Here is a 21,355-nt window from a genome sequence, read left to right on the forward strand (position 1 = left end):
CCTGGGACCACTCAAGATGAGACAGGAAGACAGGCTGGGGAGTGATTTACACGTCCCACTACAGGTGAATATTCCCACTATGAGTAACATCCCACTGCATGTGACTCCTCTTGATTAGGAGGATTCCCTTCTGGACATTGTGAATGTTCACAGCTCAGTCATGTAAAACATCAGCACCAAGGTACAGTCAGTGGGGAATGTACATTGGAAGCCACAATAAGAGGACATTGAATTGGTCCAAAGGGCTCTCACCTATAAGGTCAATTTAGATTAGTTTTTCCTACTAAGGACCTTGCCCAAACCTTTTTAGTTGAATTCAGGAGGCCCCCTCCCCAACAAAATGGGTAGGATTGTGACTTAGTCACCTTTATCCAATAGAGCATTAAAGTTTGAGTTCTTCCCCAAAGTTTCTCAGCATACTTGTTTTTGCCCTTTGGTCCCTCATGGAGACAGGGAGACCTCAGCCCCACATCTAGTCAATTTTCTCTTTGAAACAGTTCAAATTGGGATAGAGGATAGAGATATAGATATAAATACACACACACATCTTCTGGTTATTGGTTCAGTTTTTCTAGAGAACCCTGACTAATACATACAACATTTAATTAAGGCTACTATCAGCAGGACCTTTATAAAATACTGACCATAGTGTATTGCAATGCATCTGTCTATCACTCTTTCTCTCCCTCTCCCATGCAGGGGAGAAATAGTTAAGTTGAAAGTGACTGTGAAACCTTGGGTGCTAAGACTTTATTGTAATAAACTGTCTTCCTCAAACATAGTAGGCACTCAATAGAGGTTTGGTGAATGAGAGAGGGATTGAGTGTGTGAGTGAATGATTGGATTTCTTCAATCCCCCATAGTTGCCTTCCCTAATATCCACATTCAGCAAAAAAGCCTATGTGCCTTTCAAGGTCCAGCTCACAGGTTGCCTCTTTCTGAGAATTTTTCTCGAATTCTCCTAAGAGAATGTTTTGTCTCCTGCTTCTAAACCTCATTAACATTGACTCTGTATTATGCATTTGGTATGCACAGTGTTATCTACAAATATGTTTAGTCTTTTGCAAACTGGTCATATTTCCCTCTCTAAATTGTAAGTTCCTTGAATATAGGAACTGATATACTGATCTTTATATATCTCCTTAAGCACCAAGTACATAGTTGGTACCTAATAGACATTCAAAAATTGCTGCATTGGGCTGTCTCAAGCCAGGGTAGGGAATCACTGGTGCAAATGTGCTAATTACCCACAGGTTGTTTTAAAGGTGTTTCTGATTATTAGTTAGCAGTTCAGACTCCCTTTAGGAAACATGGCCTTTTTTGTTAATGATCACTTTAACTGCCACACATCTTTGTAATGATTGGTTGCCTTTAAAATAAGCCAATTACTACATGTTTATAGAGAGCATACATGTGAAAGAACTATGAGTAAAATAACAAAACGTTCAGAGATCCAAATAGCATGGGTGTTGATTTGTTCTAGAAATCCTAGTTCATACATCTCATTATCATCTTCATCTTCTGAGCTACCATGAAATGAGAGCCAGCTATATGCCAGCAACTAGGTCATTTCATACCATGATTTTTTTAATCCTTAAGGCAACTGGAGATATTAGTTTAATCTACTGTTGAGGAAACGGAGGCCCAGAGAGTTAGGTAGTTTACTCACTGATTACTTACAGCCTACCTTATCTTCATACCTTGCTCATCTCTAATCCCTTTGGAGTCCATCTCAGCAATTGTCTTGCCTCTAAGCCAAGCCATCCACTGTTGTCACTCTAGACTCTGTAATCACTCAGAGCCTCTTTAGCTCTTGTCCGAATCATCACAGTGACCTTCTCATGGTTTCTCTGCCTATAGTTTCTTCTACTTCCAAAAAATCTTCCACAATATCAATGAGAGACATAGTCATGCCATTCCCCTTCTTCAAAACCTTTGTTGGATCCCCATCACCTATGCAATGCCCCTGACTTCTAAGCATGGCACTCAAGGCTTTCCATAATCTGGACTTGCTCTGCCTTTTGAGTTCTAAGCAGTCATACCCAGATTACATGTCTTCCACTGGAATTACTGACTCATCATTACCCCCAACAAAATATTCTTTGCTCCAAAGTCCATTAGAATCCATCTCTAGTTCCACCTTCTCTAATGCCCTCAACAGGAATCTCTCACACTGATTCTCTCACTTCGATTATATGTTATACTTGGTTCTCACTATACAATGATGTCTAGCATAGTTATAAATACATAGACCAATCTCTCCTTTTAGAAAATGAGAAAATCGAAGGCAGGGAATATTATGACTTACTATGCTTAGCATATAAGCAAAGATTATGAATTTGGCTGGGGATTAAATTGAATTTTGGGTGAATAAGGTATTAAAAGTCTACCGCACTCTGAGGAATAGTTACAGCTGCTGCCTCAAGGGACACTGATTATAAATTCTGTTGAGGAAATGGAGGCCCACTCCATTTAATCACTCTCTTGTACCATAACATACCTACTGTTCAGGCAGTAGTGTATCAGCTGTAACATGGACAAAATGTAATCTCACATATGTCCAGGACTAATTTTCTAAAAGTTTTGCCAGCTCTGAAAAGCACCTGGATGCAATGGTTCCATACCAACTCAAATAAGACTTAAAAAGAGGTTTGAAGGGTGAGAGAGAGGTAGCTTGCCAAATGAAATGTCTTAGAAACACCAATTTAATGACTTACATATAAATTAATCATAAACATGTGGATTAAATTTCCCCAGAAAAAGCATGTTTTGGTTCTCTGTGGACCACAAAAGATTGAAAAATGATTGGAGATATTTCCTGAGCCCAAAGACTAAGAAAGAGCAGTTCTATACTTCTTTAACTACAAATATTAGTGCAATAGATAAATTATCTAGGAGTCTAGGGAAGTTAGAAATATGGACAGGAAATAAGAAAATGAGATTCAGCTTGAGAGTATGTTCCAGGTACACCTGGGGCAAAATAATCAGAAACAGAGAGATTTTGTTTTAGAGAGAACCCAATAAAGTTATGGAGACTATAAGACATTCAGGGTGATTTCTAGTTGGCATGGCCCATGTAATAGAAGACTGGTCATTCTTATTCCTGAGAATACAAGAGAAAAAGCCCTAGACTATGGAATATGAAATGGTACTCATTGCCCACAGAATAAAAAACAAAGCCTTTGCTTTGGATCATATCAAGATTTTCTTGATGGAAGAAGGGTTTGGCAAAAATTAGACTAATTTTTCCAGATGACTCAAGGAAATAAATGACCAAAGTCAAGAAAGTAGTCTTTGAGCATAGAGTACAGAAGCAAAATGGAGTCTGAATTCCAAAACAAGAGAAACTGAAACTCAAGTTCAAATGATTGCCTTCAGTAGGGAAGAACACAATCTTTGTTTGAAGTCATAAGTACAGCATGGGCCATTCATAGGAGACCTTCTGAGAAGTGTTTTATCCTTCCTTGTCATTTGAAAATACTTTTTGAAGAGATTAGATATCCATCCAAATAGGCCAAACTAAAGTATCATTATTATAGTCAATTTCTGACCTTGGAAAGTAGGCCATGTTTTGCAGTGTTATACAAGTAAATTGGCATGAAGACCAAATGTCCTAATGTCAAGAAAATACAAAGAAGTTTTCTATGAGTCTAGAAAAGAGAGTTGAAGAAAATAATCTATTGCTTTCTAGGAGATAGGGTATCCTGGTTTTCTAGATACCCAATGAAGTGTGAGAAAAATAATAAGGATCAATGATAACAGACAGTCTTTTACATTTGTGTAATGCTTTGCCATTTACATGGTGCTCCATATAAATTGTCTCATAATCTTCCCAGTAAATACCAGACAATATTACTGTCTCATTTGTATAGATGAAGAAACTGAATCACAGAGATGACAAATAATTTGGAGCATATGGCAGTGTCAGGGACTTGTCTTGTTCTTTTGACCCCTAATTCAGTATTCTTCCTATATTTAAGTGATTTCATAGCTGACTGGTTTAACTCTATAGGGAAGATTACTATAGCTTGTTGAAAGTCTCAGCATAACTCATTGTTGATTGTATTGATCATATGTTCTCGGCACTTTATGTCTTAGCTCATTTAATGATCACAGCAACACTGTGGGGTAGATATTAGTACTCTCGTTTTAAAGGCAGAGAATCAAGTATGGAGGGATTAAGTGACTTGCCTACTGGCCAGTAAATGGAGGGGCTGGAATTCAAATCTAGGCAATCTGTCTCCAGAACTCACTGTTTAACCACTATGTTGTACTCTATCTAGAAACTGCTTTGTCATAAATATTATTTTCCCTGGTGAGGAGAAAGCCATCTCACAATGAATTGACATCTAATTCTGAGTATATCTAAACTTGGGGTACAGATTTCCATTAACTGCATGCTTCTATATTAGAGAAAGCTGAGGTGACATGCCTATCAGCAGATGGCACATGTGACTCTAACCTAGACATATAACTCGCAGCCACTATTGTGACTACTGAATCCTGAATCAAAAGGAAAATTCCATGGTGAAAGAATAAGGAGTGATATTTAAATAGTACAATTTTTAAATGATATAACCCCTAAAAGCATAACCAGAGATTCTCAATGGCAGGATGGTTGCTTCTCTCTTCTTAAAGGACTGTAGAGAATGAAAAGTTATCTTTGGTTAGGAGAAAGGACACTAGGCTTTGGGATTTAGTGTTCGGACCTGCAGACATGCCTACCTCATTTTTTCTCTTACTTTTCTATTTTTGCTTTGTAGAGAAGTAGTGACCAAAGGCTTGGACTCAAGAGCTAACCTTTTAATTTAATTCATCTCTTTGTTTAAATCTGCTGGCTTAATGGAGGCAAGGCAGGGAAAATTGTGAACATCTGGATAGTTGAGTCACAGCTGCCAGAGGCCTTTTCCTGACAGGATGACTAAATTCTATTCAGTAATTCCATGAGGAGTTTGTCAAAAATGAGGATTCAAGGGGAATGAAAAGAACCATTCCAATCAAGGCTGAGGAAAAAGTGAAGTCTTATCAAGAAGTGATAAACAACAGTGTGGAATGAGTGTGAAAGGAAAATAGACAACTTGCAAATGCTTCTAGGGAGAACAGTCTGGATGATGAAGGGACTGTGAACCATATGAAATAAGTATGAAAGCCCTGGGGAATTTAAGCTAAAGAAGGGCAAACTTGCAGGTGACATGAAGGTTATCTTCCAACGTGTGAAAGCCTGTCATTTATAAGAGAGTTTAGATTTCTTCTATAGGGCGTAGATTTCTTATAAGGCACAGAGGATTTCATCTCCTGCAAAAAGTGATGAACCAGGATTTAAAGCCCAAGTCCAATCTGAGAGCACTTCATCTTAACCACTATGTTATTTTAACAGGAGAGCTTGAATTTATGCTCTACATACAACTCAGATATTTAAAAAACAAACTTTATTTCACTCACTGATTGCTCATAAGCCCTTAACCCTCCTTGAGAATAACAAAACACAACAACAGAAATCAACTTTCCAATTAAAAGTAACTTAATCTTTTCTTCTTGGTAATTTCACAGACTTTTCAGAGTTTCCATCCCGTTCTCCTTTTTTTTCCTCCTAGATGCCATCTGGGTACAAGGGGATTCTGATCTCATGTGCTGGTAATGGGGAAGAGCCACATGTTCTATCATCTGAGTACTCACCGACGTTCACTCAGTCATTCCCCCTGCTTACTTGGTGCACTACCCTGGTATCCTCTGAGGGATAGTGGGTGCTGCTAGGTTTTTTTCAGTTTCATATTGGCACCTGCTATTGAGCCTGTGCATTACCATTGCTCCTTGTTAAGCTCCCCATATTCTGAGACTTCCTTGTAGTGTCACCAAGATTATTCTAGAACACTAGTTCCCTCAGCAATTCTCTGTGACTTTACAGAGCACACGGGAACTTGTGGATCTCCTGCAGGAAAGCAAAGGTCATGGCAGACAGGAAGCACTGACTCAGACCCTCCTTTTGCAGAATCACATCATTTCTGTGCCATCGTAGCTGCCCTTGGTTAGTATGTGATGTCTCCTGCAAGTTCCCTATGAAAAGTAGGACACATGTATGCGCTTCTTTCAGTTTCTTCTTCCTGCCTGAGGACTAGAGAGATGAACACTAGATCTCTTTTCTGCGATCCAAGCAACTTCCTAACCCCGGACTCATCCCCTCCAAACTTTGCCTATGTCAGTCATATCTTCAGTGCTCTCTACAGTGAAAGTGAAAGGCTTCCAGTGAAACTTTATGTTCGGACCTCTAAGTTTTGTGTGTTAACAAAAGCTTTAACAATTGCGGGGAGGAGAGCAAGGAAGGGGCGGGCGGTGCCTAACGAAACCTATTTTCTAAATCTTTGCCTCAGTTTTTTAAGAATAATTTGAAACTCAAATCTGAGCTCTGACTCTTCTGTTGTAAGTGATGTCTGACCTTCTAAAGAAGCACGAATGTCCTTGATTCATTATATAGAGATGAAGGGCAACAAGATTTACAGAGAGTGAAAATTAAATTGGTCATTTTATATATTCTTTTCTCTCAGTGAAATATTTTATTTTAAGACATTAAAATACATTGGTTTTAGATCTCAAATGTCATTCTCAGTATACTTTACTGCCTTCTGTAAAGAAAATCAACCAGAGTACATTAACATTATTCTTTATTCAAAAATGCCAGGAGAAAGAGAGTTCCAAAGGCGTGTTCTAACTTGGGGAGGGAGGGCAGAAGTTTTTAACAGGACTTTAACAGGAGGAATTAGCGGAAGTTCAGCTAGTTTCAGGAATAGTTGGTTCAAGACAGTTCTCAGAAGGGGGAGGAACTGTACTTGTGAGTTAGCAGCCATTGTTTGAGCAATTTGAATTTATTAAGAGCAGAGAGGAACAGCTGTGGGAGGCAAGGACATGCTAGGGCCATCGTGGAAAATTCTCTGGCTTTAAGTGTCTCTTAATTTATAAAGTGGAAAAATACACCAGTTAGTTCAGCATGTAATAGGCTGTTTCTTGAGCAACTGTTCTAAAGATGTGTCCGTAACCCACTTAAGTACTCTGTCTCATGATAACTAAATTTGCAGATATTTTCAAATAATGATATGGCTCAAAAAACTTTGAACAAGGTAGGCTTTCAATCAATGTCTGCTTTGCCAGGCTGAAATGACACCCTGCCTTTGAAGAACTCACCAAACAACTGGTGAGACAGACATAAATTATTCTATCAAAATGAAACTATGTTCAAAGCATTGTGAAATTTCAGGGCAGAAAGCATTTTTGCAGAGGGAATGACATTCAGTTTACACATTGAAGAATGGTAATGATAATGCTGGTAAATATAATATTAATATAAGCTACTATTCATTAAGACCTATCATATGCTAACCACCTTATATATACTTATCTTGAATCCTCAAAATATCCCATTTAGTCCATTTAGCCTGCTATTACAAAAATACCATAGACTGGGTGACTTATAAACAACAGAAATTTATTTCTCACAGTTCTGGAGGCTGGGAAGTCCAAGATCAAGGCACCAGCAAATTCAGTTTCTGGCAAGGGCTCTTTTCCTAGTTCATAGATGGCTGTCTTTTCTCTGCGTCCTCACATGACTAAAGGGTTGAGGGATCCCTTGGGGGTCTCTTATAAGGTCCCTGATTCCACTCATGAGGGCTTCAGTAAACTTCTCAAGGGTCCCACTTTCTAACACCATCACATTGGGGATTAGGTTTTAGCTTATTGATTTTGAGGGGGGACACAAACGTTCAGTTCATAGCATCCATTGAGATAGATCTTACTTACTTAAGAAGAAGTAAAAAGTGAAGCTCACAGAGGTTCAGTGACCTGTTCAAACCCAAATTTATAAATAGTAAAGCTCAGATTCAAGCCTAAAACAATCTGGCTCCAAAGTCTACCGTCATTCTCTTGCACCGTCATTTTCCAAAGTGTGGGACAGGCACCACTGCCACACTCCCGTGGGGAGCGGAACCTAGGTGTGCTGCAGATGAGATTAGGAGAACCAGGGCATAACATTACATAACACTGAACCCCATAGCGGGGGAACTACTCCCATTTCATTTCTTTTTTAAAGGATGAGGGAAAGTCTCAGTTTGATGGAATATGTCCTTATACCTCTTTAATCTTGCCAAACTCTCATTTACAATGAGCCTCAGGCTCAGAGCATTTGGTAGCATTCTAGCGAGAATTTAAAATGCACTTTTTCATAGTATTTATTTTTATGGTTACTTTCTAATTATGGAAAATGGTGCTTTTTAAAATTTTATATAATTTGATTGGAAGTTTCTGATTTATATACTTATTTACGTTAAAAAATATTTTTTAAAAAATATTAGGATAATTCTAGTAGATATGGATAATGAATATGTGATAGTGGCCTTGTCAGTGACGTTTGGGGCCCAAAGGCACTGTACCTCACTAAACAGGATTTCACTAGATAAACAGTGATGGTAGGAGATAGCTGCTGATGGTGGAGGGAAAAGAGTGCTCTAAGGAGAAGAAATGACTCATAAAATGAGAAGCATATCAAAATATGGTGTATTTGGAAACAGTGAACCATTTGAGGAGCTAAGATTTGCATAGTGAATATTGAGGCATGAAATTGTCCATGTTATTATTATACATGAATCCTTTACCTTACAATTTTATAATAGAGATGTGACTGAAATTAAATAGCACAGTTATGAACTCCTCTCTTTTTTTTTTATAAGATGCCATAACCTTGATTAAAAATTAGAAAAGCTTCATTCTGTGTAAGTAGATAAGAGATGAAGATGAAGAGACTCCAAATATGCCACCCCAAAATATGCCACTTTGGCATAAGGATTATTTGGGGCTGAAAGCAATTAAGAGGCAGCAAATAAATACAGAAAGAACTGTCTATGTCCCTCTATTGGCTTAAAAACAGGACATAAATTTCCCATTGTAAAGGCTTCCTCCTCCCCTCTGCCATACCAGGCCCCAGATGGTAAACCTAAGAGAGTAAAGGAAAAGTTTTTTCCTTTCCTATAAATGCCTTTTAAACAAATAAGCCCTATCACAAATTTCTCAGAAGGAAACGTGGGCAAAGAATGAGGCCGTTTTTAGTTTGAAAAATATGCTCCCATAGCAAGGTATGCCCATCTCCTTGAAGAAATGTAATTTTAGGAAAACTTCTGACTTTTTCCAATCCTCTACCTTCAGTTATTTCAAGTAAAATAGTAGCAAAACAAATATGTGAGAACTTACATGAAAAGTAAGTTATACTCATTTCCAACTAAATAAGTTAAATAATTTCTGGGAAAGACAAAAAAAAGAGTTTGGTGACAGCTAAACCTTTTATGCAGAAAGCAAAGCCAGAGATTTCCTTACGCTCCCTGAAGTAAACTGCCTGTCTTCTTTCGCTTTGTTTCTGTTTCTCATCTATAATTTATTTATACAGAAAAGAAGAAGGATCTTTGATAGAGGGGTGGTAGGAAAGAGAATTGAGGCCTTCTTATAATTTAATTTAAACACCTCTGGCAAGGTAAACAAATATAGCAAAAGCCATAAATAACAATATCCCTACGTGTGCTACGTTACTGAGCCAACCTTACGGGTGAGACAAAACAGAAGCAAAACTTAAGGGAGAAGTAGGTCTTTATCCCAGGGTGGTGGCAGCTTCTGGCCTCCTCATTGAATCATTAACACATTGTCATTTACTAAAAACATACCTCTTTAATAAAAGACAATCAGCGTCAAACAAACATCAAGCAATTGTTCCTTTTAAAAGACACCACTCTAGAACAATTTTTAGAATAAAGAAGAGCCGATAGTATAATGTGGCACTTTTCTTACTGATGGTCACTTTCCACATAGCAGCTAATCCCAAATTCAGGGCAAACCTTGTGACTTAAGGCATTCTAGTCATGGCTTTGTCACACTACCACCACCACCTGGTAGCATCGGATAAAACGGCAAGGTGTTTTGTTTGTTTGTTTTTGAGTGACTGAGTCATCAGATTATTGGAAACCTCTATGAGAACTTGTATTCTTATAGAAAATTTAAATTTTGTTCTGTCTTTACTTTTCTCATTTTACTACCACAGTATTTTGTACCTTTTTTTACACTCTCTGTATTAATACAGGAGCCTTTTTACTGCTCATTCCCAGGCAGGTCTGGCTTTTCAGTTAGGAAGGCAAGACACCTGTCTACACATGTACTTGGGATTGCTGGCTTTCTTTCACAAATATCCACTGTTGAATGCTAGCTCCCCAGAATATCGTCAAAGCAGCCTGTTGATAACACAAACTGAGTTTGTTTTTGCTGATAAGGAAAACCTTATCTAAACAGAATCTTGGTAGCATCTCTGAGTGGGAAGGACAAAGTCATAAAGGATATTTATAAGATTTTTCAAGTCTGCCTTAGGGTGGGTCTTTCAGTGTGGGAGCTTGGTTAGGATTGGGTAAGGATCATGATATAATAGTTTAGTATTGGTGACAGCCAGGTAAGGATTTTGGGGTGAGGGGTTCAAAGGAGTCTTGGGGTATAAACTGTTTGCTTTTTCTATTGACGGGTTGATGAGTCTTCCAGGACATTCCTGGAATGCACAATTAAATTATTTCCAACTTCTGTCATTCCTGGGCATGAATTTCCTGGAGTAATAAAGTTATATTGATGAAGACAGTGGGTTGATAAAGTCGAGTTACTGTAGACAGAAAGCTGTATAGGTATAGAGTTTGAGTTCTTACCACCCAACCACCTGATTCCTTATTCCTGTCCTTTCATGGCTGAAGAGTCATCCAGTGAAGTCTTTTTGACTTTCAGGATAACTCAATGAAAATTGCCCAGGTTTTGGAATTAATATATTTTGGATAGTTCAGTGCTCAACAAGTGTCCATCCCCTTCACCCTCCTTCTCCTCTCCCTGCTTTCAAAGGCTTCTGTTAAGATGTGGAGAAATTGGAACTCTTATGCATTGTTGATGGGAATGTAAAATGGTGCAGCCACTTTGGAAAACAGTTTTACAGTTTTGCAAAATGTTAAATATAGAGTTACCATATGACCCAGCATTTTTACTCCTAAGTATATACCCAAGAGAATTAAAAACATATGTCTACACAAAAGTTTATACTTGGATTCATAGCAGTACTATTCACAATAGCTAAAAAGTAGAATATCCATCAACTGATAAATAGATAAATAAAATGTGATATGTTGATAAAATGTACTATTTGCCAATAAAAAGAACAAATTATTGTACACGCTACAACATGGATGAAATTGAAAACATTAGGCTTAGTAAAAGAAGCCAATCACAAAAGGCCATATATCGTATGATCGCATTTTTATGAAATGTCCAGAATAGGCAAATATATGGAGACAGGAAAGAGATTAGTGGTTGCCTGGGACTAGTAGGTTGGGAGAGAGAGGATAAGTTTGGGGGAATGAGTAGTGACTATCAATCATACGGGCTTTCCTTTTTGGGGTGATGAAAATATTCTAAAATTGATTTTGATGATGGTTACACAACTCTGTAAACATAGCAAAAACCATTGGATTGTATGCTTTAAATGGGTGAATTATATGATATATGAATTATATCTCAATAAAGCTATTTAAAAAAAAAGGTTCCCTTAAAATAGAAATACTCTTTGGTGAGAGTCAAGCTATAAAAGAATACATTAACTGATTGCTGAGAGTGAAAGTTCAGAAAAGGAACCTTGGATTGGTGAGGAATGGGATGAGGAATGGGAAGGAGCAGGCCCTGAAAGAGGAAGTGCCTGGGGAGCTAATGAATGGGCACACCGACCTTGCCTGGTTCACACACTGCCTAGGCTTTCCCTAGCAGCCAAGTCACGCAGGCGCATGTTCTGTGCATTCAACACCCAGACGGGGATCATTTTTAACATCTCCTTTCCTCAATATGACAATTATTTGTAGTGATAGTTATAACATTATTTTCTCAATTCCTTTTTTTAGTTTTAAAACCGTTGAAAAAATTTTAAAGTAAATACATTTCTATTTTAAAGATATTTCTATTTAAAGAGACTGTTCAAATTCAGTAAAAGATTTTAGTATAAACTAAAATTTGCATCTGTCAAACAGGAATAGTACACCTCACAGCTTTGCTTTACAGTTTCAATTTTAAACACATAAAATGACAGAACTGAAATAACACTAGTTCTGTTTTTTCATCTTTAGGATCATTGAGCAATCACTGGGTTTTTTTTAGAAGCTCCAGTTTAAATTTAGTAATATGCAGTACCACAGGGGTTGGTGATGTGAATTGCTGGCTGGAAGAGAGCTTGCACAATTCCCAACAGCCAGCACTGTTAACAAACTTATTTTCAAAAGGAACATGGGTTGCCAACTCTGTGTTTGTAGGGAATCCACTGAATAAAGGAGTACTCAGAATTAACTTCCACGTAGAATGCAATGTTTACTAACCTGATTGATTAAAATGTGCTAATTTGAAGCTTATATATATATTATTATAAGTCAACAATAACCACTGCAGTTATTTCAAAGTTAACCAACAAAAGACTTCTTCAAGGAGGAGTATTTTATCGCTGGCAATGTTTAGAATTGTTGGCACATGGCGATAATAAAAAGCAGACTGACTTTTAGTTGGTTTTATTATGGTTTTTTAAATCTCTACACATAATACACCCCCTCGATGCCTATACCCAGCGCAGACTCCCCCACCATCCTACATGTGGAACACCACTAATATTAATTTACATAAACATGGTAAATGATGGCTTATATATTCTAACAGCTATAGGTACTGTGAATAAAATGTTAACCTAAGAGTAAAAAAGTGTATCATTTTAATCTAAATTTGCTACAAGTTTGTTATGTAATCCTAGCACTGGCATTAAAAGGTTAATTTTTATCAAACCTCTGAGTTCATGGAGGCTCTAAAACTCACAATAGGTTGTAGTAAGTTAAAAAGAATTTCTCGAGGGAAAAATTGTTTTTTTCATTAAGAAGAAAAGACTGACTTTTACAAACTACTTATAGCCAGATGTTATATTCTTGGGGCACACAACACACATTTTGTTTTTAAATGTTGAAAATCTTTTAATATAAAAAAATAGATAGACTGTGAAAAGAGGAAGAAGAATAATAAGCAAATAATTATAACAATACTTTATAAAAGTATTTGAAACTACAACTTGTAATGGCATGTTGTCTGGGTTTACCTCTTGGTCAACAGAAAGATGGTATGAAATATAAGAGAACTATATAAGAAAAACAAGACCAATTTACACTATAACTTGAATAATTAAGAATTCTAGAGACTCCTTATATAATCTATATTAGAGATCTAAAGTTTGTTCAGGGAACTAAAATATGCCATCTACCTATCCATCCATTCTCTTTCTTTCCTGCCTGCCTGTTTTTCTGCCTTCTTTACTCACCTCCCCACCTTTTCTTCATTCTTCATTCATTCATTTCCTCTTCTATCCTGGGCACTGTGTAATTTGTAATTTGTGGATTACAAAGATGGATGTTATCATTCCTACCCTCAAAAATCTCTCGGTCTGGTTCCAGAGACAGACACATAAACAACATATTAGAATTCAGTGTGTTCAGTGTAAGAATGTACCGAGAGCTGCAGAAGCATCAAGGAAGAGGTAAGTAGCTCAGTGTGGACAGAGAGAAACTCTCTCTGGGAGGTGACATCAAACTGAATTTCATGGACTGAGTAGTTCTCCAGGTGGTACTATGCATATGTGTGTGGGGTGGGAGGTGGTGGTAGAGCAGAGAGAAGATATTCCGTACAGTCTAAGACTTGCTTTACTCTTTTCTTCTCATGTTCCTGAATTTTAAATTTAAGTAATTTAAAAACTTGTTCTCAATGTTTTACTCTGAGCACCTCATATGTGCAACATTCAGTTAATAGGAAATTCCTGGATTATTGACAGTTTACAACTCATTAATTGATTTTATAGAACAGGTTGCCACGCTCATTTAAATAGGATTTTCACAAATTTGAATTCTCACCCAAAAATCTCCTTGTCTTTCTGCTTAGCATTCTATATAAGAGTGAGTTTTGGACAAACAATGCTTTGTATTTTTTCCCCATCTTCATCTTTCGAGTTTAAGAGATCCTTTTGATCCAAATAGCCCATAACTTGGTGTATAAAACCTGCTTACCCTGGTTGTTTCCCTTAAGAACAGCATTAGTTAGGGAAGTCAGCCCTCTACCCCATATCCCTGGCATATCCTTTCCTCAAAAAGCTGTTTTAGGGTGAGAGATCTGCTCAGCCTCATGGGAAGAAGTGCTATCAGGCCCATCCAAAGGCTCCCTTGCCATCCCAGAAGTTCCCAACAACAGCAAAATCAGACATTTAGAAAAAAGAGAGCTGTCTATGGCCATGCTACCCTGAACAAGCCCGATCCCATCTGACCTCGGAAGCTAAGCAGGGTTGGGCCTGGTTAGTACTTGGACGGGAGACCACCTAAGAAGACCGGGTGCTGTAGGCGTAAAAAATTAAAAAATAAGGGATTGTAGGCTGACAAGTTCCTTGCAATCAGTGAGGTCAACCAAGGGTCATCTTGCCTAAAAAATAAAAAATGAAGAAAGCTGATTCTTCTCAGAAATAGAGCTGTTCCCATATGGACTTAGCTCAATGAAAATTCACTCAGCCAAAATCCTAGAAGTAGACTTGTGACCTGACACTCCTCCCAGAGTAAAGGATGCTATGTTCCTTCTCCTTCAATCTGGGTATAGCACTGTGACTGCCTCCACTAATAGAGTGCAGTGCAAGATACACTATGTGACCTCCAAGACTTCAACACAAATATTTTTTTAAATAGACCATTAAAATACTAGGCAGTCTGCTTTGTTCTCTTAGGACACTTACTCTTATATTCCTGCCTTCATATGGTGAAAAAGCACAAACTAGCCTACACAGAGAGACTACATGGAGAGGCCACAAGTAAGTGTTTCAACCAATAGCCCACCTAAGGTCCCAGCCAACAGCCAACATCAGCCGCCAGATACTTGAGTTAAAATGCTTTCAGACAGTTCTAGTCCCCAGCTGTTGTGTCCTGTAATTATTGTTTTAATATTTTATTTTTTAAATTAAATTGATACTATTAACCTATAAATCCATATGACCTAGTATGTTAACCTAGCATGTAGATCTGCCATGACAAATATTATATTTCTAGGTTTGTGTTGGGTTAATTTAAGTAGGACACACTATAATGGGAAATGTCACCTAAATTCTTTTCTTCATGCTTTCCCTATTCACATCTAAGGAAAGAAAAAAGGAAAAAAAAAAAAAAAAAAAAAAAAGCTAGTCTGCTATTCTGCCCCCTCCTGAGATTATAATGGTTTCATCATGGCTGGGAGTCTGAGAGCTACAAATAGAATCTAATGTGAATGATTTAAGGTAACCCCACTTGTCAGACTATCACCCCAGGATCTGAATAGGACATTCTTCTCTGCCTCCCACTTCCTGACTCTACTCAGCAGGACATGTCATCCCATTATCTACCTTGCTTCAACATAACCACGTTCTGTTTTTCCTATTGGTCAACCTAGGAAAATGGCCCAATACATAGAAGTTTCAAGAGCTTAGAAGAGAGAGAAAAATTGGCATTTCTGCATTCTGTGAATAATAACAACCTACCTCAGATTTGTGTACCTTTTACTGCTTCAAATGCTTTATACTGCTGATGAGGATGCAGAGAAACAATGACTCACACATTGCAGAGAAACAGTGAATGGGATAGCCACTCGAGAAATAAGTTTGGCAGTTTCTTGAAAACTAAGTACACACTTACCATACAACTGAGTAATTATAGAAGTTTCATTGGCAATAATTAATAACTGTTAACAACCAAAATGTCTCTCAATAGGTGAATGCTTAAACTGTGGTATATCCATACCATGAAATACTACTCAGCAATGAAAAGAGATGAACTATTGACACATAAAACAACTTGGGTGGATTTCAAGGGTAGCATGCTGAGTGAGAAAGGCCAATGTGAAAAGGTCAAATAATGTATGATTCTATTTATTTAACATTCTTAAAATAACAAAATTATAGAGATAGAAATCATATTTATGGTTGTCAGGGATTAGAGATGGTGGGGAGTGTAGGGTGAGAGTGACTATGAAGGATTAACAAGAGGGAAATCTGTTTGGTGGAACAATTCTGTATCTTTATTGTGGTGGTGGTTGCACAAATGTACAGGTGGGATAAAATGGTATATAGCTACATACATGTTATACCTATGTCAAATTCCTGGTTTTGATATTGAATTATAGTTAGTTAAAATGTAACAATTAAGGGAAACTTGATGAAGGGTACATGAGACCAATCTGTACTATTTTTGCAACTTCCTAAGAATCTCTAATAATTTCAAAATTTAAAAAATTTAGTGTTTTCTCGCTCTCTTAAAAATCCTTTTAGACATGTAAGCATTTGCTATTTATTCCCATTTTACAAATGAAGAAAATGAGTCTCAGAAAAGGTTTTGACTTGCCTAAAGCCACATGGCTAAGATGATTCTGGAACTGGGTCTTTCACCCCAGTTCCAGTGTTCTTTCGTTCAGGTTTTAGTACAACTGACTTAAGGGTCAAAGCTTACAATTTCTGTGCTTATTTACTAATGCTTCCTTACATGCATTTCACATGGTTTATTCAATTGACATTTTTAACCACCTAATATTAATAGATAATATATTATTTTATGAAATGGCCATTTGTAGCTCAGTAAAATTAATTCCTTCTTTATATGAATAGAAATATTAAAGAACCAAAATAACATGAATTATCTATTTGAGTCCTAAAGTTGAGCTCAAGATCTTTTAAAAATTCTATACTGGATATATTGGGAGCTTTAGGGATTAAAAAATTGAAAGTCTTAAAATATGTTGGGATTTCCTTCTGCAAAACGGCATGTCAAAATATATATGCTTATCGGTTTTGTAGTTTTAGTATTTACACAATTGAAAAGACTACTAATCCAAAATGTATATGACTCCATCTGACCTTTTCTAATTTCATTTTCTTTGAAGTAGAGCCAGATTTTAAGATACTCGAGAAAAATCTGAGGCCAGAACCCTTACATAGTTTTATATTTTCCTAGCTCTTGTCTACATCTAAATCAACAACAATTTTCTTTTTAGTAGGCCTCTCCTATGTCAAGTCTTTCTAAAACATTCAACTTAGTTTTCATGGAAATAACAACTCTCTTAATATTTTATCAGTTTATATATATATATATATATGAAAATCAACCACCATTGGTCTAACAGATTTAGGGAGAAAACACAACTGTTTTTTGTTTGTTTGTTTGTTTGTTTATAAATTTCTAACTGGGCAAGTCATGGTAGGTAGTCATGCCCCAGGCATATCATTATTTAGTAAAATGTTTATCTTTGTTTTAGATGAGCCCTGTCCATTGTTTCTATGCATCTAGGTTAACACACCTTTTTTTATTATTGTTTTCTATCATTACATTTTTCCAACTTCATTGAAATATAATAGACAATTAGTTGGTTGTCTTTACATTGTACAATTCAATGAGTTTTTTTCAATTATAGTTGGCATACAATAATATATTAGTTTTAGTTGTACAGCATAGTGATTTGAGATCTGTATAACTCACAAAGTGATCACTCCACTAAATCTAGAACCCCTTTCCCCCTTACATATTTATTACATCATTAACCATTTTCCTTATGCTACACTTTATATCTGCATGTCTATTTTATAACTATCCATTTGTACTTCTTAATCCCTTTGCCCTTTTTCGCCATCCCCTGCAACTGCCCTCCCATCTCATAGCCCTCAAAATATTCTCTGTATTTATGAGTTTATTTTTGTTTTTGTTGTTGTTGTCTATTTTGTTCTTTAGGTTCCACATATACATGAAAGCATGTGATATTTGTCTTTCTCTATCTGAATTATTTCATTCATCAAGGCAATATCTTTTTCCATCCCCTTCCTTTTTGTCTGGGTATGTCTTTTAATCTGAAGTGAGTCTCTTGTAGACAGCATATGTAGGGGTCTTGTTTTCTTATCCATTCAGCCACTCTGTCTTTTGGTTGGACAACTTATTTCTTTTCCATTTGAGCTACTTGTTGATAGCAATGTAGTTATTACCATTCTTTATGTTTTTGACACATATTTTTTCTTCTAAAAGAGATCCCTCCAACATTTCCTGTAATACCGACTTGGTGTTGTTAAATTCTTTTAGCTTATTTTGTCTGGGAAGCTCTTTATCTGTCCTTCGACTCTAAATGATAGCTTTGCTGGATAAAGTATTCTTGGTTGTAGATCCTGGGTTTTCATCACATCAAATATTTTGTGCCAAGCTCTTCTGTCTTGCATAGTTTTTTTTGAGAAATCAGCTGCCAGTCTTATGGGTGCCACCTTTTAGGTACCTAACTGCTTTTCATTGCTGCTTTTAAAATTCTCTCTTTGTCTTTAACCTTTGGCCTTTTAATTATAATATGTCTTAGTGTGGGCCTCTTTGGGTTCATCTTTTTGTGGGGACCCTCTGAGCTTCCTGGGGTTGTATGTCCAGTTCCTTCACCAGATGAGGGAAGTTTTCCATCATTATTTCTTCAAATAGCTCTTTAACTTCTTGGTTTCCTTCCAATAACCTTATGACATGGAGATATTTACATTTAATTTTGTCCCATAGCCTCATTAACTTATTATTATAGTCTTGGCTTCCTTTTTCTTGCTATTCTGATTTAATGTCCTTGGCTTCCCCATTGTCCATATCGGTGGTTCAATCCTCCTCTTTTTTTTTTTTTTTAATTATTTTTTTAGGTGTGGCAATCCTTGGTTGACCTCACAGATTGCAAGGACCTTGACAGCTTACAATCCCTTATTTTTTATTTTTTACACCTACAGCATCGATCCTCTTCTTTATCCACTCTGTTGATTCCCTCTAATATACTCTTCATCTCAGATAATGTGTTCTTCATTTATGACTGGTTCCTTTTATAATTTCCATTTCCACTTTTATGTTTTTTATCTCTCTGTTGAAGTTCTCACTGAATTTATCTATACTTCCCCTAAATTCATTGAGCATCTTTATAATCAGTGTTTTGAACTCTGCATCTGTTAGATTGCTTGACGCCATTATTCCTGGGTGTATGTTCTGTTCTCTCATATGGTTTCTGCTTCTTTGCCTTCCCACTTTGGCTGCCTTTCTGTATCTGTTTCTATATACTAAGCAAAGCTCCTAAATCTCCAGTCTTATTAGTATGGCTTTGTGTAGTAGGTGTCCACTGGCACATTCCTGAGAGAGGTTCAGCTGCAAACCAAGTTTACCCCCAGCCTGTGCCCTTCTGGGGCCACCTGTTAAGATTCAGCAAGCAGCGCTGTGCTTATAGTTGCTTTAAGAGGTCACACCAGAACCACAGTCAACTGCCACCAGTGTGAATCTTGGAGTTGACTCCAAGGAGCACTGGACTCGCCGAGGACACCACTGGATTTGGCTTGGGTGGGGCAGCTAGTTGGGGAAGGTGGAGTTTCAGGGAATCTTCTGAGCAGCTCAAACTCTGTTATCCAGTTTGATGATGTCTCAGCTGTGGTGGTGCTGAGCTTACACACTGAGAAGGGAGCGCGCAACAGAGGAACAATGGATACCACCAGCATCTCTGCCTGGGAGAGAATCTCACCTCTGGCCCTCCCTCAGACAACTTAGTGTCCCCTGTAAATTCCTTGTTCCCCCCGAGCAGCCAGCCGGGCACTGGTTCTCAGAGCGATCAGGTCCCTCACCAAGAATGTCCACTTGCAGACATGGCCGTTTAAGAGATGTCTGCAGCTGCTGGCTGCAGCTGTCACAGCCTCTGTCCCACTCAGCTGCTCGACCAGGCAGCCTTGCATCTTCGCCCCCTCCTACTTTCTACTGTCACAGGATGATTTCTTATTTCTCTCCCTAGTTGTAGGGTTTCTGTTCATCTAGATCTCAGGCGACTTTGCTGGCTGTGTGCTCCGTGTTTCTGTTACAACTTTGATTTGGTCACAAGAGGGATGAACAAAGTCTCTATCATCTATGCCATTTTTTTCCCAGTCTCACAACTCTTCTTTATAGGTCTTTAACTCAACTGATGGCGGAAGGAATGTGGGAAAACCAGTGAGTGGCCTAATAGCCATAAGCATGTCGTAAATCATGAGCACCAGTCATTGTGTTCCTCAGAGGGAAGGGGGTGTTTCCATTAATCCAACAAGTTGGTTGATGGAAGTCAGCAAAACAGTCTCTAGTGTATTATATTAAAAATCAGAACAGCGGGCTATATTATATACTAATAAATGGAATAATCTAACAAATAAGGACCTCTTGGAAATTAAAAATATGATTTCCAAAAATAATAACAATGATAGTAATACTGAAAATTGAAACAAAGAAGAGTCCCTAAATGTAGAACAGAAAGAAAAACAAAGAGACAGAAAAGATGAGCTAAGATTTATCAAGTAGAAAATACTAGAAGCCTCCCCATCCCCATCCCCCTGTGCCCATCTTTTACTAATAAGATTCTTGAAAGAGAGAACAAAGCAAATGGAGGCAAGGAAATGATCGAGGAAATAATACAAGAAAATATTCCAGAAACGAATATGTCCCAAAGCCGAAGGGAGTTAAAAGTTTTGATATCTTCAAAAGCTTAGCAAATTTTGAGCAGAATGAAAGAAAAATAATCTACATTTATCCACAATATTGTAAATTTTCAAAAAATTAAGACTCAGTAGAAGATACTAAAAGCTTCCAGAGAGAAAAGGGAACAAGGGTTAGATTCACATCAAATTTCTCAATAACATGGGAAACTAAAATACAATGGTGCAATGCCTTCAAAGTTCTAAAAAAAAGTTAATTTTTAACTCAAATCTATACATCATCTAACTTTCAATCAAATGTGAGCAGATAGCCCATATTGGAAGAGGAAGATGGAGGAAGCCAGGAGGAAGGTTTCGAGAATGAAAATGGCAATTTGATGAAGCAAGCAGTATGTTGGAGATTTTAAGAAAAAACGGAAAACATGATATAGGCATAGAATTGAAGAATAAAGGAAAAGACTTTTAGAAACTCTGAAGTGGAAGAGAAGAGTGAGGAGAGGGAAGAGAACCAAATAAGACAATCATGATTCAAATGCAAGAAAACTAAAAGTTGATATGACTTTCAGCAGGTGGTTTTCAATATTTAGAATATACCTTTTGACAAATAATGGAAGATAACCATGGTTGTAAAATAGACCATAAATACTGTCAGCCTTGGAAAAATGTAAAAGTAAAGGTAGAGCTGACAGACGTTGGGAGGTAGAAAGTGAGAGGAGAGGTGAAGGAAAAGATGGGAGTACTGATGACCTTTTACAAAGTGGAGTTGAGTATCCTTAAAGTACCACCCAAATAACC

At 37.3% G+C, this 21,355-nt stretch overlaps 1 protein-coding gene and 1 non-coding gene across 4 annotated transcripts in view; both read left to right on the forward strand.

Moving 5' to 3' along the window:
- HPSE2 (heparanase 2 (inactive)) overlaps positions 1 to 21,355 on the forward strand; it is a 538,231-nt gene that overhangs the window by 426,630 nt on the left and 90,246 nt on the right. The window lies entirely within an intron of this gene.
- LOC112474171 lies at positions 14,338 to 14,456 on the forward strand. Its single transcript, XR_003044299.1, has one exon. It is a non-coding gene; the product is annotated as a 5S ribosomal RNA (ribosomal RNA).

The sequence above is a fragment of the Pteropus alecto genome, unplaced genomic scaffold, assembly GCF_000325575.1.
Source record: "Pteropus alecto unplaced genomic scaffold, ASM32557v1 scaffold88, whole genome shotgun sequence".
NCBI classification, from domain to species: Eukaryota; Metazoa; Chordata; class Mammalia; order Chiroptera; family Pteropodidae; genus Pteropus; species Pteropus alecto.